Raw genomic sequence first — 15266 nt, forward strand, 5'->3', positions numbered from 1 at the left:
AAAGTGAGCCGCACGGAAGACGCGAAGAGCAACAACGTTGCCAAGTGAGAGCCGGGCGCTCCGTCGGAGCATAACATGACGTCACAGTTCTTAAAAATAAAAAATAATTTTCTTTAGCTTTCGCATCCCGTAGAGCCAAAATAATTTGCAGGAATGTAAAGTGAGACAAGAAGATTTCAGTAACATAACTTCGGTAGGATTCTGAAGACACGAGATTCAGTCCGTAGTGGCACTTTAAGTGTAGCCCAAGTACGTCAAACCCCAGGTCGCGCTATAACGTGGCACTGATAGTACAGCTATGGTGACTAGAAGGAAATATACCCGGACACGGAACGCAAAGCTACAACTTTCTCAATTGCCCAGGTGAAATTCGGACAGGTGGCAACCCTGCATGACAAAGACAATGAAACGACGCAAAACAACGTTTATTAAGGCGATGGTAAAGTATACCATATACCGTAGCGGCTGGTGGTACAGACCCGTGCATCCACGCCCCTATCGGCCATCACCGGCGTAAGGCTCGCTCCCTTGTCGGGAGAGCTGTACCAGCTTCCCACACCAGGTTCCTTCCAGCTGCTATAGCTTAGCGTATTGCAGGACCGGTGCTCTTGGGTGATTTCGGGAAAAGCTCTTCACGGTAATCTGCAGGATCCCTGAAGAGCACAACTGTAGTGGGGTTTGAGGGTCACGGATTCTGATTGGCTTGGACTTGTTATCAAGGCCCGCGTAATGTACGTAGGATGAGGAAGAGCTTATAAGAGTGTGCATGACGTCACGAGTTGGAGTCATAGTTGAGAGTCGGAGGAGACGAAGCAGTAGATGAGCGAGAGTATGCGACTGGGAGCCCGTATGAAGGCCTGGGGGGGGGGGGGGGGGGGGGAGTCGACAACGGCGGTACCCGAACACCTGCTATTCAGCTTCAACCGATAGGTTCGTTGTCGAGGTTGCTGTCCACATGCATGGACTTCTGAACAATCGAAGCACACGGATACTGCGGTTGACTGCGACATGGGACAACCGACAACAGGGGCTAACAGAACGGACTGACGAGGACAGCATTCGAACTCCTGGAATCGAGTCTCCAAGCGGGATTGTAGGCCCAATACGCCAGAGCAGGGCTGGGCAGGAATACTCAAAATTTGTATTATAATACAAATACATAATACTTGCTAAAAAATTGTATTATAATACTAATACACAATACATTTTATTTTCAAGTATTATAATACATAATACTATTACTTCCCTGTATTACTTAAGTAATACTAGTAATACTTTTGTGCTGTGGAAGACAGTTATTAGAAAAGGAATCCCAGACATATTTCTGAAGCCACCGGTCCGGTCACCGAAGTGACTACCTGACAGCTCTCAGGGCATTCTCTCGCGGGACGCAGGTGTGTGTGTCTATAATCCACTTTTTTTGTGCATTACTTTCTGACGCACCGACCCTGGCTCCATTGTATGATATGACCCCCTAAGGGCTCCGGGTTGTTCACCCAGAGTGGAGAAGTTTCTCAGAAGTTTGAGTCAGCCAGCTCCTGTAGTCGTCCCTTTGTTGCACGTTGAAGTGTGATCCTCTGTTGGCAGAACTAGGTCGTGTTCGTAGGACTGGATTGTGTGGAATGGTACCGAAAGCATACACGTGTAAGACCCATCACCTCAGGCAGGACAGGTCATAAGTATTACGAGTTTTGCAGTAATACAATGCAAGTAATACTCGAATTTTTTTGTATTATAATACGTAATACAAATACTCTAAAGTATTACAGTAACGGTATTATAATACAATGTATTTGTAATACTGCCCAGCCCTGCGCCAGAGTCGCCGCCTTCGCTACCGCTGGACTCCGGTCGTAGACAAGGGAGCCGCAACCGGTGCGAGGGAAGATAGACTGAAATAGCAACCGAAAGCCAGGGCCAGGAGAGCTGAAATGCAGGTAGGTCAACACTGAAGTAATCTCCCGAGTCCGCCGTCCACACTTAGTCTGAGGTCTGAGGAAGCACATCGGCGCCGCCGGTCGGGTCCTCTGGTCGAGTTACCAGCGGCATAGCCGAGCGGGTTAAGGCGTCCCACTCGTTGATGGTAGCCAAGGTGGTGCTGAAGACTGAGAGGTGGTGGGTTCGAATCCTACCACCGGCTGTGCTGTCTGAGGTTTTCCCTGGGTTTTCCAAAGACTTTCCAAACGAATGCCGGCACAGTTTCCCCTGAAGTCCTCCCAGGACGCATACTAACCCCCCTGTCGCCCGCTCCTGCCTGCTGCCCATTTGTCCATAGTCACAGTTGCTTCGCGGCGCTAACACGGAATAAAAAAAAACATTCTTGTCGGGCTTGGATCAGTGTGATGAGGGATACTGGACACGTTCGGACATAGGATTGTGTCCATCACTAGACGGGTAGAAATCCAGCGACCCGGTAAGGAAGTATGAAGCGAATTGCCTCAGGACGAGAGCCGCCGATATTTCCAACAGAGTTCAGTCTTATAGTTTTGGTGTGTTTCGATCAAAGTTACCTTTAGGCCGCCCGTAAGCGAAATTGTGTTCGTTAATATATTAACCAAATGTGTGGTGCCATTCCTTAATGGTGCTGGGAATCCCGGGGCATTTTTCTAGTTCCAGGATTTCGGGAATTTGCCGACGGGATTCCGGGATTGAAATGAAACAAAGACATCGCGTATGCACAGCATTTGAGTAGTAACTCTCGCGTTGAATTCCTGGCTGCAGTTTTGTGTGTCTCCTCGACAATCCAAACAATCATCGTAACTTAAAGCTTTGCATTATGTCTTAATATGAGACACTTTTTATAGAAAACCTGATACGGCCTTTATAGATTCTCCTCAAATAAGATGCAGTCGTCATGTGTGGCGCCCATCGATTCATTTCATACTGGAACCAGTGACGACACCAAACATAGAAATTTCTATGCCTCATTTGTGTGCATAGGGAGTCATTGCCTAGAAACGATCGACAAAGAAAGGCACGGACCCCACGATTGCACTGAAAGCATGCAGTGATGATCTTTCATTCAAGCGATCCTTGGAATCTGGATTCCTCCTGCGTGAACTAGAACACTAGTTCATAACTATGTAGGCCTGTATGTTGCTCTTATCAGCGTGCTCAAAGACACTGGAATACATTATACATTATACTGTACACTGTATAAACCTCTAAAACTAAATAATCATCTTTCCAACGCTCAGCATGACGCTCAACATGGTTTTTCGCCAAGATGATTCCGCACTACACAGCTAATCTAGTTCAGCCAGTTGTCTTCAACATTGTAGACAGGAAACACACAGCGCGAAAACAACAACCACGGGAGGAAACATAAGACACACACGGGCGCTAATGTTTCCTCCCGTGGTTGTTGTTTTCGCGCTGTGTGTTTCCTGTCTACAATGAATTACCAACTAGCCCAACAAAGCATTTTGTTGTCTTCAACAATCACCGTCCAAGCTGATTGTAGTTTCTTGCGCTCCAAAAAGCTTTTGACGCTATCCCACACTCAATATTATTAAACTATCCTCCTCCCCCCCCCCACCCCACCTACATCCTACAATTATCTAACTCCTAGAACGCAAGCGCCTTTTTTTATATATAAATAATGCATCCCGCAGAAGTGAGGTAACCGACTGGATTTCCCCGGGGTTCCGACAAGGGCTGGCAACCCGCAAGCCAGAATTTCCTTCTCAGGTCTCTAGAATTCCGTTATCTTTATTGAAATCACCTACACTAGCACAGAATGATGATAAAATAAGAGTACGTCGTTGTCTTCGTTGCCACTGACATTTGTTTTTTTGCAAATATATCGTGTATATAGCTATTATAGAGTCGTGCGCTCCTCGAAAACTGAGTTGGCTGATTCGAAGCCTCGCTGCCAACACACACATATAAAGAAATGTTGATGAGATGGGGCTGATCACACACACGCGCACACACACACACTGGATGATGATGAGGTGGTTGATTCACCGCGGGCTGTGGCGGTACACTGCTCTATTGCACATTGGGAACGGATGATGCCAAAGCCAAGATTTGCCAGGTAAAAATAGAGGATTTCATTCAGAGGTGAGAATTGATTTTCACTCAAGTTGCTGCGTAATTGATTACTAAAGAGACGACAACAACAAATAAATCGTGACTATGACATGGGGTGATTCACCACTGGAGAATATAATTAAGATAAGTAGTTGCAACGAAGTTCACGTACCGGGAGAGAAGATTCCCGATAAATGGCATCAAAGTCGGAAGCATGCTCTACCGTACGAATATACGAGTAGACAACATAATTTTTCTTAAAGTTATTTGAACGAATACGAGCATCAGCACTCAGCATCACACAGAAAGTATAAAAATAGAATGGAATTAAAATAAACATCATCAAATTGCCCTCAAAACGGAAACAATTGTTCCTTAATTGTTCCCACATGGCTCTAAGCAGACAACAACAGCTTAATTTTGGTGATGATGATAGAGGTGTTTCATCGGCACATGGACGTAAAAATTCCCCTAATCCTGAAATTTCTCTGGTTCCAACACAACTAACCAAGCATAGTCTCAGATAAGATATTTGCTGATAACTGCAATTCGTAGCACAGGGTTCGCCAATATAAACTTCGGGGTTTGTAACGAAGATAAAACAAATAGAAACAGTGTTGGGAGGCTAAAGTAGATGTTAGAGTACGTATTATGCCCCCAAATTTTATGTCAATATTGCCACTTGGTCCGTTTCTCTGCGGCTATAAATCGTGAAAATTAAAAAACCGCTGCTTCCGAACATTTCCAATCGGCTATACCGGCTATACCTGTGTCTCAGCTCCTTCCGTCAGATGGCGGAACGGTCGAACGCGGTGTTGCAGACGACATCGAAACCAAGGCTGCGTTCTAATATGTACCTCGCGCCCGCGAAGCCACCTGACTAGGCAGCTGAGTAGACCCCTTTGCTTGTCACTATTGGAACAGGCTTGCCTAGCCGAGGCGCCTGTGGCGCCATCTCGTCGCTCACGCAAGAAATGCGTACTGCGCAAGCGCAGCAGGACTCTAATGCGCTAAGTTTGTAGGACATCGTGCATAAACTGTCACCTTCACAACTAATCTGTGTTGCAACTCTCTATGCAGTTTTAAAAAACACACCGCTATGTGCAACTTTTAAAGCCAGCAGAAACAGCATGCACGCTGGTACCGTCAACGCGCATCTCCATCCCGGCTGCCAGATGGTCAGGCGTATAACTAGACTCCATCAATGCGCACTAGGCGGTAGCCGACTGAATCGCGGACTTGGCGAGATTTGGAACCAGACTTAACATGGCGGCACTTCCGGTTAGACCGCTAGGCAGTCGACTAACCGGGGTATTGGAACGCAGCCTGAATGCAGAGTCGTATTCTGCAACGTCGCGTTCGACCGTGTCGCCATCTAACGGAAAGGAGCTGAAGCACGGGTATAGCCGGTTGGAAATGCTAGGCAGCAGCGATTTTTTAATTTCCACGATTTATCCGCAGAGAAGAGGACTAAGCGGCAATATCGACATAAAATTTTGGGGCATAATACGTCCTTTGACATCTACTTTAGCTTCCCGACACTGTTTCTATTTGTTTTATCTTCGTTACAAACCCCGAGGTTTATCTTGGCGAACCCTGTATAGAAATTAATCTTACAACGAGATCTAGGTATGATGTCCCAGTCAGAGAGAGAGAGAGTTTTTATTTGCACTTTTTGTTTAGCTGTTTACAATTAGGTTTGTTTGATTCCGTGTTGGGACCGCGAAGCATCTGTGTTTACAATTAGGAGTGCTAGGTGATCCTGCAATGCGCCCCGTCATAGTCATGTAGCTTAGAACGTATTTAAAGAGTGTCCAGAAGGGGGGGGGGGCAAAATATGCAGTTCGTTCAAAATGCAGTACAAACCATTTGTTGCCACGTGATGAGTACTCAGGTGTCCAAGCCCGCACCAAGAAAGAATTCGTGTAGCTTAAACCGTTGGAACTTGCCCCAGCGGAGAGTATCGTCCCTGACGATTTTTTTTTCAATTGCATGCTAGTGCCGCGAAGCAACTGTGGCTATGAGTGGCATACAGACGTGGACAGATAGAGAGAGGACAGCAGGAAGGAGTGGGGGACAGAGTGGTTAGTATACGCCCAGGGCCGACTTCAGGGGGAACTGTGCAAACATTCGTCTGGAAAGTCTTCGAGAAACCCATGGAAAACCCCAGACAACACAGCCGGTGGTAGGATTTGAACCCACCACCTCCCAGTCTTCAGCATGACCTTGGCTACCACCAACGTGCGGGACGTCTTAACCCGCTCGTCCATGACACTGGTGCCCCCCCTGGCGATGAAGCTCCCCACTCATCACAACTGAAATAAAGTTGTCGTTGTTGTTTTAATCCCAAAGTCAGAGATAGTGTGTGTTGAGTAATTAGACCTGAAGAGGAAGACAAAACGTAAATTCATCCCTTCTGCATATGTTGAAAAACATTGTTTTGATATGCCTGTCAGTGACATCTAGTGCATCGTTCAATAATTTGTGGATGATTAGACATATTTTGAATTTTACGAGCGTGCAAATGTGGATACGTTCATTAACCCGTATGTTTCAGTCGCATGAGTTATATGAGAAGCGATTAGCGCGCGGTAAACTGTTATCAGAGTTTGAATGGGGAAGAGTCATCAGCACCATGTTTAATAAAGCCAACAAGCAATTTATTTTTTCGAAGAAGCCTAGAAACTGACTGTGTGAAATCAAACGATGCGTTTATCTAAGATGTGCAAGGCCAGTATTAGAATATGCCTCAACCGGTTGGGATACCCCTACATGCCACCACTTTGTAAATGTTATTTTCTTCTCCCCCCCCCTCCCCCCTGGTACTGTGCTTACAAGACAAGGCATAAACTGCCTGCCCAAATTGCCACCATATTTGACCATAAAGGCTTTACTGACAGCCTCATCTCATTTTGCCTAAAAAAGAAAAAAAAAATGGAAAGGTAATTTAAACGAAACATGAAACACTGCCCCGACGCTCCAATATCGCCTGGATAATTCCCCGAGATTTCCTGTTTTTGCCTTCTGGTATTGCTGCTTCAAACGTCTGTCGTACTCATGTTGTTTCTGTACTTATCGCAACCAGCAATGCTGTCGCCGTGACTCTTTCTGACCAATGGCTATACCCGTTTGTGCATGTACCCACCTTCCACCCACCTGTTTGCTTCCTCTCCTCAAGCAGCGGCTTGCATTAGGATACGCCTTTTTCCGTAAAATTATTCATGGTTGTGCACATATACATTTAACTTCATGGAAAGCTCGAGTGCGCGAGCTAGAAATTATCATTTGGCATGCACCAACGGCAATGCGTGCGTGGCTGCCTCAGGTGACCTGCCCTTCCGTTTCAGGCACGATTAAAATCCTTGATGGTTAGCATTTTGACTTCTGCTCTTAAGCGCTATTAATGGCCGAAGGCTGATTCACATTACAGCGTTTACGGCTGCGTACGGCGTCTTATGTGTACCTTCGTTCCATCCTGAAGGATGTTCCGTTGCAATGATTCGCTGTCAGTCGACGTAACACGCAAGCGCAACCGTAAACGCAGCAATGTGAGTCAGGCTTTAGAAACATTTGCGTGGTCTCGAACAGCGCTCTTGTTCGCTTCCTTGTCCCCTCCGCATTCACGTTTGCATGCTTGACATGTGCTTTGTGCATACATGAAGACTAAGACTGTGGTAGCTTGCCACTATCCTTCCGGCAACACAAGAATAGGGAACCTTGCTTTTGCATGCATTGCATTCAAATGGGAACCACAATCTAAGGGGGAAAGGAGTGCTTTTAGTTCTTTTGGGAAGTACAGGGTTCGCCAAGATAAACTTGGGGTTTGTAACAGAGATAAAACAAATAAAAACAGTGTGGGGAAGCTAAAGTAGATGTTAGAGCACAAAATTGTATATCGATACTGCCACTTGGCCCGTTTCTCTGCGGATAAATAGTGGAAATTAAAAAACTGGCAATACCTGTATTTCCAGTCGGCTATACCTGTGTTTCATCTCCTTCCGTCATATATGGCAACACGGTCGAACGCGGCGTTGCAGGCGATATCGAAACCAAGCGAAAATGGAACTGAACTTCTCATATCGCGTTAATATGGGTTCGATATCGTCTGCGGCGCCGCGTTCGACGGTATCGCCATCTGACGGAAGGAACTGAAACACAGGTATAGTCGATTGGAAATGTTAAGGCAGCGGCGTTTTTCTTTTTTTTTTTTTTATTTACACGATTTATCCGCACAGAAACCTGCCAAGTGGAAGCATCAGTATAAAATTTTGGTGCATATTACGTCCTCTAACATCTACTTTAGATTCCCGACACTGTTTTTATTTGTTTTATCTCCATTACAAACCCCAAAGTTTATCTTTACGAATGCTGCAGATGCATTGGAAGTCTAGGGATTATTTGCGGTGACGGGGAGTAAATTTCATGGCCATGAGACTAGGGCAATCTAGGGAACTAAGATTTATAATCACTCCCCAATTTGCACTTCTTTTTCTTTTTCTTTTCTCTCGTAGAGTGTAACGGTAACAACGGCGGTCCCTGCCTCCCCCCCCCCCCCATGAAGGCTCTCCCCCAATATTCTTTATTTTAAACGTTACAGCGATCTAGTATAGCACGATAGGTTTGTCGAACCTTTATCCTCAATGAACTTTTTGTCTCCCAAAATTGCGGTAAACCGACGCGTAACTTATGATGACCGGTGCAGTACGATGCTACTGATAGCGAAAGAAATATGTCATCCTTCTTCTACAAATACATTATTCAACAGCATACCAGTCATTTCTCGAAACGTGTCTCGCTGACGCAGCTGTTCCGTTGATCAGCGCCTTCTATAAAGGCTTAGGAAACGCTTCGTGTTAGTTTTGACATCGCTTTCACATTCACAGCAAGTAGCTGCGTTTATTTTGGCAGTCGTACAAGACGCATTATGTGTGTTCATTTTTCATTTCGTTTCCCCCAGTGGGGGGGGGGGGGGGGGGCTCTGCACTTTTTTTATATACATGTAGCAGCAACTCCCTCCAAGACGAAGCGACTAGTTGACGGATGCCGCCGAAGGGTTCGGCTTTTTTTTCTTTCTCCATCGAGATGGTTCCCACGAAATCAACCTACTCGCCGTGGAAGACTAATCGAAAGGAATACTCTTCACCCAAACCTCCGCTTTCGCGCAAGCCAGCGGGGAGGGAGAATCAACCTACAAGCGCATGAAATCTGAAAACTGACAAATAATATAAGGTGAGCTGACCTTGACCCTATACGTGGCTCCATCTGCCATGCGGAGCAATAACTTTTACGTGTCGAGCAAAGTTTCCGTCGCCTGCGACGTGGAGCATCACCATCAATAACGTATCATGAATGGTGCTGCAGTATGGTGGCTATAGCTGCAGTACGTGGGTGAACAAGGGGGTTCAAGGGGGTTTCAATCCTCCTTTCTTCTCCCATGTACATATGCACATCCAGATATGCAAGGTGTTCCATGGGAAGTAAGTCAAAGCGGTGGATAAGTGTGACACTCTAAGGTTTGACTTCGCGGCGCTAACACGGAATAAAGAAGAAGAAAAAAAATCGACGTTTGGACACAGTGTATGTGCGCAAATAAGTATGACACAAGGATGAAGGATGAAAATATGGAGTTTTAGGAAATCATAGGCGCCCACAGATTCCATATCGCTGGCTGTCAGTCTATCAGATATGAGCAACGTGATACGTCACACGCTCCAAAGGAATCAGGCAATTGGCAGTTTTCGGAGACGTTATGAAATTTCTACGTTTTCCTAAAGCTCTTTCCGATACAGTTGTAGGCCTTGTCACGTGCCGTGTACAACAGGTAATGTTATGTGCGGAGTGAGCTTCAGAATATAGAACAACAGTGTAGGGAACCCAAGCGCTTTGGGGCCGCAAATAAATAGCGTTGTCGTCACTGCGAATACTCAAAACCCAAACCGAGCTTTGGGTGCGCACGGTTTCTTTGGACTCCAAAACCGGCTTGCGTCACTCTAGCAGCCAGCAAGAATTGGCGTGAGCTAGCTAATAACATAAAATACCAATTATTTTTACAATAAACGCCGCAATATGCTTACAAACACACACAAAAGGAGGTTATTTTTTAATGTTCATTTCTTATGTTTTGTAAATCTTGGTTGGAAGCTGTAGCTACCGCAGGAGCGCACCGCTCTGCGTTATAAAAACCCCGTTAAAAAATAAAATAAAAACATATATGGCGACATGACGCACCGAGCTCACGGACCGGCTACCGGGTGATGCAAACGGTGATGGCACCACTGGTGTCGCCTATGACAGCAAGCCCTGCAATATGGGCTTCTGTGTAAAACAACTGGCACGGGAAGTTAACGCGTCGATTACGCACATGCCGAGTGTTACATGTAACACAACCTACCGTAAGCGACAGAAAGGTGCGCCGCCGCATTGTGACAGTTCGCCAGGTGGCGCGATGTGGAAAAGCCAGAAGGGCCAGAAGAGCATGCAGGAGAGAGATGGAGAGCGATGGCTTGAGTATTGACAGCACCGTTGGCGCCATCTTTGAGCTACGTTTCGAAACTTTCCAGACGGACAGCTTGACAGCACAGCAGACGGCTTGGTTACTCCGCAAATCCTGAAGTAAGCATTAGCAAATGACTTTGAGACTGTTGCCATATTTACACTGGTTGAACATTAAAATTTTTTTTTCTCCTTGAGTTTTCTCCTTGAGTTTCATATATTTTGCCTTGAGTTTCATCGCACGAAAGCGTGTTCGTGTGCCGCCGGAAGTTCATACGTTACGCAGGGAACGCGCCATGAGCGAAAATATGGGGCTACTTTATCTGCACCCACCCCCTGTATTATGTCTAAAACCTCCAAAGTCGGACACCTCCCTACCTCGGACAACTCCCCATGTTGGACAAGATTTCATTGCACCGGCAGACTCCCATTTGCAGGCAATTTGAGGTTTTGTTTGTATCTGTCCCTTCTCTGTTTGTTCCAGCCTCAGAACATCAGTTTCTCTCTTGTTCAACAGGTGCCGCTTGCGTCGATTTCCGTCGTATGAATGTGTGTATGAGTGAGCAAAAAATGTAAGAGTGAAAGGAGGGTGAGTGAGAGTGAGTGGCTGGTTTGTCGTCCCTTCAGATGACGCACCCCGAAAGTCGCTGGAGAGACGTGTTAGCTTAGCTCAATTGGTAGATCCCTGGACCTGTAATCCAGAAGATGTGGGTTCGATCCCTACAGCTGGCTAACCTTTTCAGTGACTTTCATCTTTCATCCCATTTAAAGTAGCACAGAAGTCATTTTTAACACCCAGTTTTCTTCCTATAAAACTGTTAAGTAGGCCAGTAAGATGCACCATGCGAAGTAATTTACACCACAGAGTCATAACTATCGCAGAAATTGAATTTAAAATACGCCGCAAAAAGCGACCGTGCGCAACGGTGGTGAAGAGCAGTACCAGCCTGTGATCTGCCTGGAACGTAAAGAGCAGAGCGCAGGGAGGAAAAGGACGCAGCTGATTGGTGGAGAGTGAGGAGGTAGACGCGAACGGAGCGGCTGGGTTTTCCTCAGACGCTTTCAGACATATGTCGGCACAGTTCCCTTGGAAGTCGGCCCAGGACGCACATTCCCCAGGGCGTCAGTCGTGACGTTGTCCACATCTGTGAGGCCGACAACGGCGAGCCCTTTCACCATCACCACCCACCACCACCACCGGAGCGGCTGTGTTTCTCTGACGGCTTGTGCCGCTGTGCGGGCGCCGCCGGCCGCCTTGTACGCATGCTTGCTTGCTTGCTTGGGAAGGCAGCGCAGTGCGTATCTGTTTGGCGCGGTGGTGCTCGTTCTCCAACGAAGAGTACGCTGCGGTTGTGCGCTGAGATGTTGAAAACTGAATGGAACTGTGTTTCAAAGCGGAGTCGACAGACATCGGTGTGCGACAGAAAGAAGACGCCGATGAAATGAATGATGTGATGCGGCGCATTGAGATAAGCAAGCTCTCCCGCTGGTGAATGGCATTCGCGAGCCCCATCAAGGCGAAATTAATTACTCTGTGGCCTGTGGAGTGTGTATAGGAGCAGTATGCAAACGCCCATATGGTTTTACGTGCCGAATCGGTAGCGAATGGAATACACAGCAGTGAGGAAATGACATGTCGTCGTGTACAGCGCAGAGAGCCTTTGTTTACTTTTGTCGCCGTCGGTGAAGATCCATCATCAAAGAACCTCGATAACTCTCAGAATATCACCAGCATCTGGTATTGATACAGGTACACAGGGTTCATGACCAAAAGCTACCTTCGAGATATCACGAAATTTTACGGCAAAGCATGCACCTCTTAACGTGACTTAACGCAAGGGAAACTGACTGCCGTATTCTTGAACGAGCCTCGACTCGAAACTCAACTCGAGCTGCTCCTCGAGGCCGGTTTTGCGCTTCATAAATCGACCTTGACTCGAAACGCTCCTCGAGTGGAGGAATTCCTCCGTGCATTCCTCGAAAATCTCGAGGTAGCATCGGTGCTACCTTGAGAACGCTCCTCAACTCGAGTTTGGCTGGTGTCATGGCGGAAGACAGGTCGGTTCGCTGCGTCCATCGACTGCGTTTTGTGTCACGATGTCCTTGAACTGGGTGCTGACAACATTACCACTGAGCGACAACGTTCAATAAGGGGCCATCAAACTCTTTTTGACCATTTTGATGATCACAAGTTCCTCATATGGTATACGGTACCGCTTCATGAAGAAAACCGTACGAAGCAATTTGGATACATTGCCAGTGGGGGAAAAGTGTGCAATCGTGGCTGCCTCTACCTCCTGTGCTACAGCTGCCCGTCGACATGTGATTTTATGGCGTTAGGACTTTTCGAACTGCCACGGGAGACATTGTGAATGTGTCAGAAACGACGGTGTGCCGCGTTGTGGAAAAAATCCCACACCTTCTCGCAAGCACACTTTTCAAGACAAGGTGTAGTAAATGTTCCTTCTGTCGCGCTATTTAACACAAAGAAGATTGTATTGTATTGTATTGTATTGTAGTAGTAGTAGTAGTAGTAGTAGTGTGTAATTAATAATAGTATTAGTACTCGTAGTGTGCTCTATAGTATGAGTCGTATAATAAATTTTCTCAAACAAGAAGATGTGTTTGAAGGATGTTTTCACGCAAAAAGTGGTGCAAAAAAACAAAAAGTGCATTGACTGGACATCTAAAAAAAATAAACATCTGATCTGCCTCCTCAATGTTTTTCTGTAATCTTCATACTGTATCAAGCTGGCCCAACCCCTGCTCCAGCTATCACCGAAACTGCTCAACAAATCCTCCATTCATGTTTTTTTTTCTCGTTTTCTTTTTTTTTTTTTTTTTTTTTGCAGTTGTTCTTCCAATAGTACGAATTCCGTTTGTTGGGTGGGATAACAGGCTCCACCGTTTAGGCCGAGCGCGATTGAGGGCCATAAAAGTTCGTACGACATGCTCGCGGCGACTCCTCAAGAATGGTCTCCCCGATTCTTTGCTCGGGATGTTGTTGTAAAATCTGTTATGTTTGTTTGATTGTTTATAGCTACCCTCAAGGCGTTGGGTAAACGTACCCATCCGCTAACAAACAGTCATTCGCGCCACATATTGTAACATAATAGAAGAGTGACAAGCAGTGACATCATCTTTCATATTATTTGATACGAGGTGACCATGCCGTAAAATTTCGTGATATCTCGAAGCTAGCTTTTGGTCATGAACTCTGCTCTGTACCTGTATCAATACCAGATGCTGGTGATATTCTGAGAGTTATCGAGGTTCTTTGATGATGAATCTTCACCGACGGCGACAGAAGTAAACAAAGGCTCGCTGCGCTGTACACGACGACATGTCATTTCCTCACTGTTGTGTATTCCATTCGCTACCGATTCGGCACGTAAAACCATACGGGCGACTGCATACTGCTCCTATACACACTCCACAGGCCCCAGCGTAATTAATTTCGCCTTGATGGGGCTCGCGAATGACATTCACCAGCGGGAGAGCTTGCTTATCTCAATGCGCCGCATCACATCATTCATTTCATCGATGTCTTCTTTCTATCGCACACCGATGTCTGTCGACTCCGCCTTCGAGACACCTTTCATTCAGTTTTCAACATCTCAGCGCACAACCGCTGCGTACTCTTCGTTGGAGAATGAGCACCACCGCGCCAAACAGATACGCACTGCGCTGCCTTCCCAAGCAAGCAAGGAAGCAAGCAAGCAAGCCTGCGTAGCGTACAAGGCGGCCGCACCCGCACAGCGGCACATGCCGGCAGAGAAACACAGCCGCTCCGTTCGCGTCTACCTCTTCACTCTCCACCAATGAGCTGCGTCTTTTTCCTCCCTGCGCTCTGCTCTTTAGCAGATCTAAATACGCCAGCCCGGTAGTGCGGACCGTCTCGCGTCTCGCTCCGCTCAGACAGCGCGGCAGCGGAGCGGAAGCCCCGCTCCGCTCATCCGCTAACGGTCAAATATTGCGCGCACGCGCAGTTGCGTGCTCGCTCGCCGGCTGAGCGGAGCGGGGACTCGGTAACGGTCAGCTAGAACTTTCTGCTGACTGTTACCGCTTACCGTACCTTTACCTTAACCCGCTCGACCATACCATTGGTCCCAAAGAAAGAGGGTGATTTGTTTTCGGAACTGTTAACGTGAACACCTTCCGATGTACGGGGGTGTTCAAGTGAAACCGGGACTTTCTTTCTCCTGAGTGTACAAGTGGCTCGCGCTACTTCTTTTTTGTCATTTTCACACGCGACAGGCCTCCGCGTTCACCACGTGGTGACCCAAAGTTTGTGCAAAACAGAAGACACGTGCTGCACAAGATGGCCGACAACGAAGTGAGCGCGCACATCGAACAGCGAATTGTCATGAAGTTTCTCGTGAATGAAGGCGTAAAGTCATCTGAAATTCACAGAAGACTTCAGGCTCAGTATGGGCACGATACACTTAGCCGCAGCAAAGCGTTTGAGTGGTGCAAACGGTTCCGAGACGGCCGTACATCAGTGCCGGACGATCCCGGCCGGGGCGGCTCAGAGCCCAGTGTCAGAGTTCCTGAGGACATCCAACTTGTGGAGCGCCTGATCCTCAAGGACCGACGGATAACATGTCTCGAACTGGCTCGAAAGACGGACCTTTCTGTGGGAACGTTGCACACTATAATTCATGAACACCTGCAGTTTCGGAAAGTTAGTGCCCGTTGTGTCCCGAGGCAGCTCTCCGTGTTTGACCGGCAGAGAAGAC

General features: G+C 47.0%; 1 long non-coding RNA gene across 1 annotated transcript in view; it reads right to left on the reverse strand.

The window, feature by feature from the left end:
• LOC135399829 (uncharacterized) overlaps positions 1-8069 on the reverse strand; it is a 103407-nt gene extending 95338 nt beyond the window's left edge. Inside the window, exon 1 of the long non-coding RNA XR_010424424.1 lies at positions 7995-8069. This is a non-coding gene — a long non-coding RNA (uncharacterized LOC135399829). The remainder of the gene's footprint in view (positions 1-7994) is intronic.
• Between the last annotated feature and the right edge of the window lie 7197 nt (positions 8070-15266).

This window comes from Ornithodoros turicata, chromosome 1, assembly GCF_037126465.1.
Source record: "Ornithodoros turicata isolate Travis chromosome 1, ASM3712646v1, whole genome shotgun sequence".
NCBI lineage: Eukaryota > Metazoa > Arthropoda > Arachnida > Ixodida > Argasidae > Ornithodoros > Ornithodoros turicata.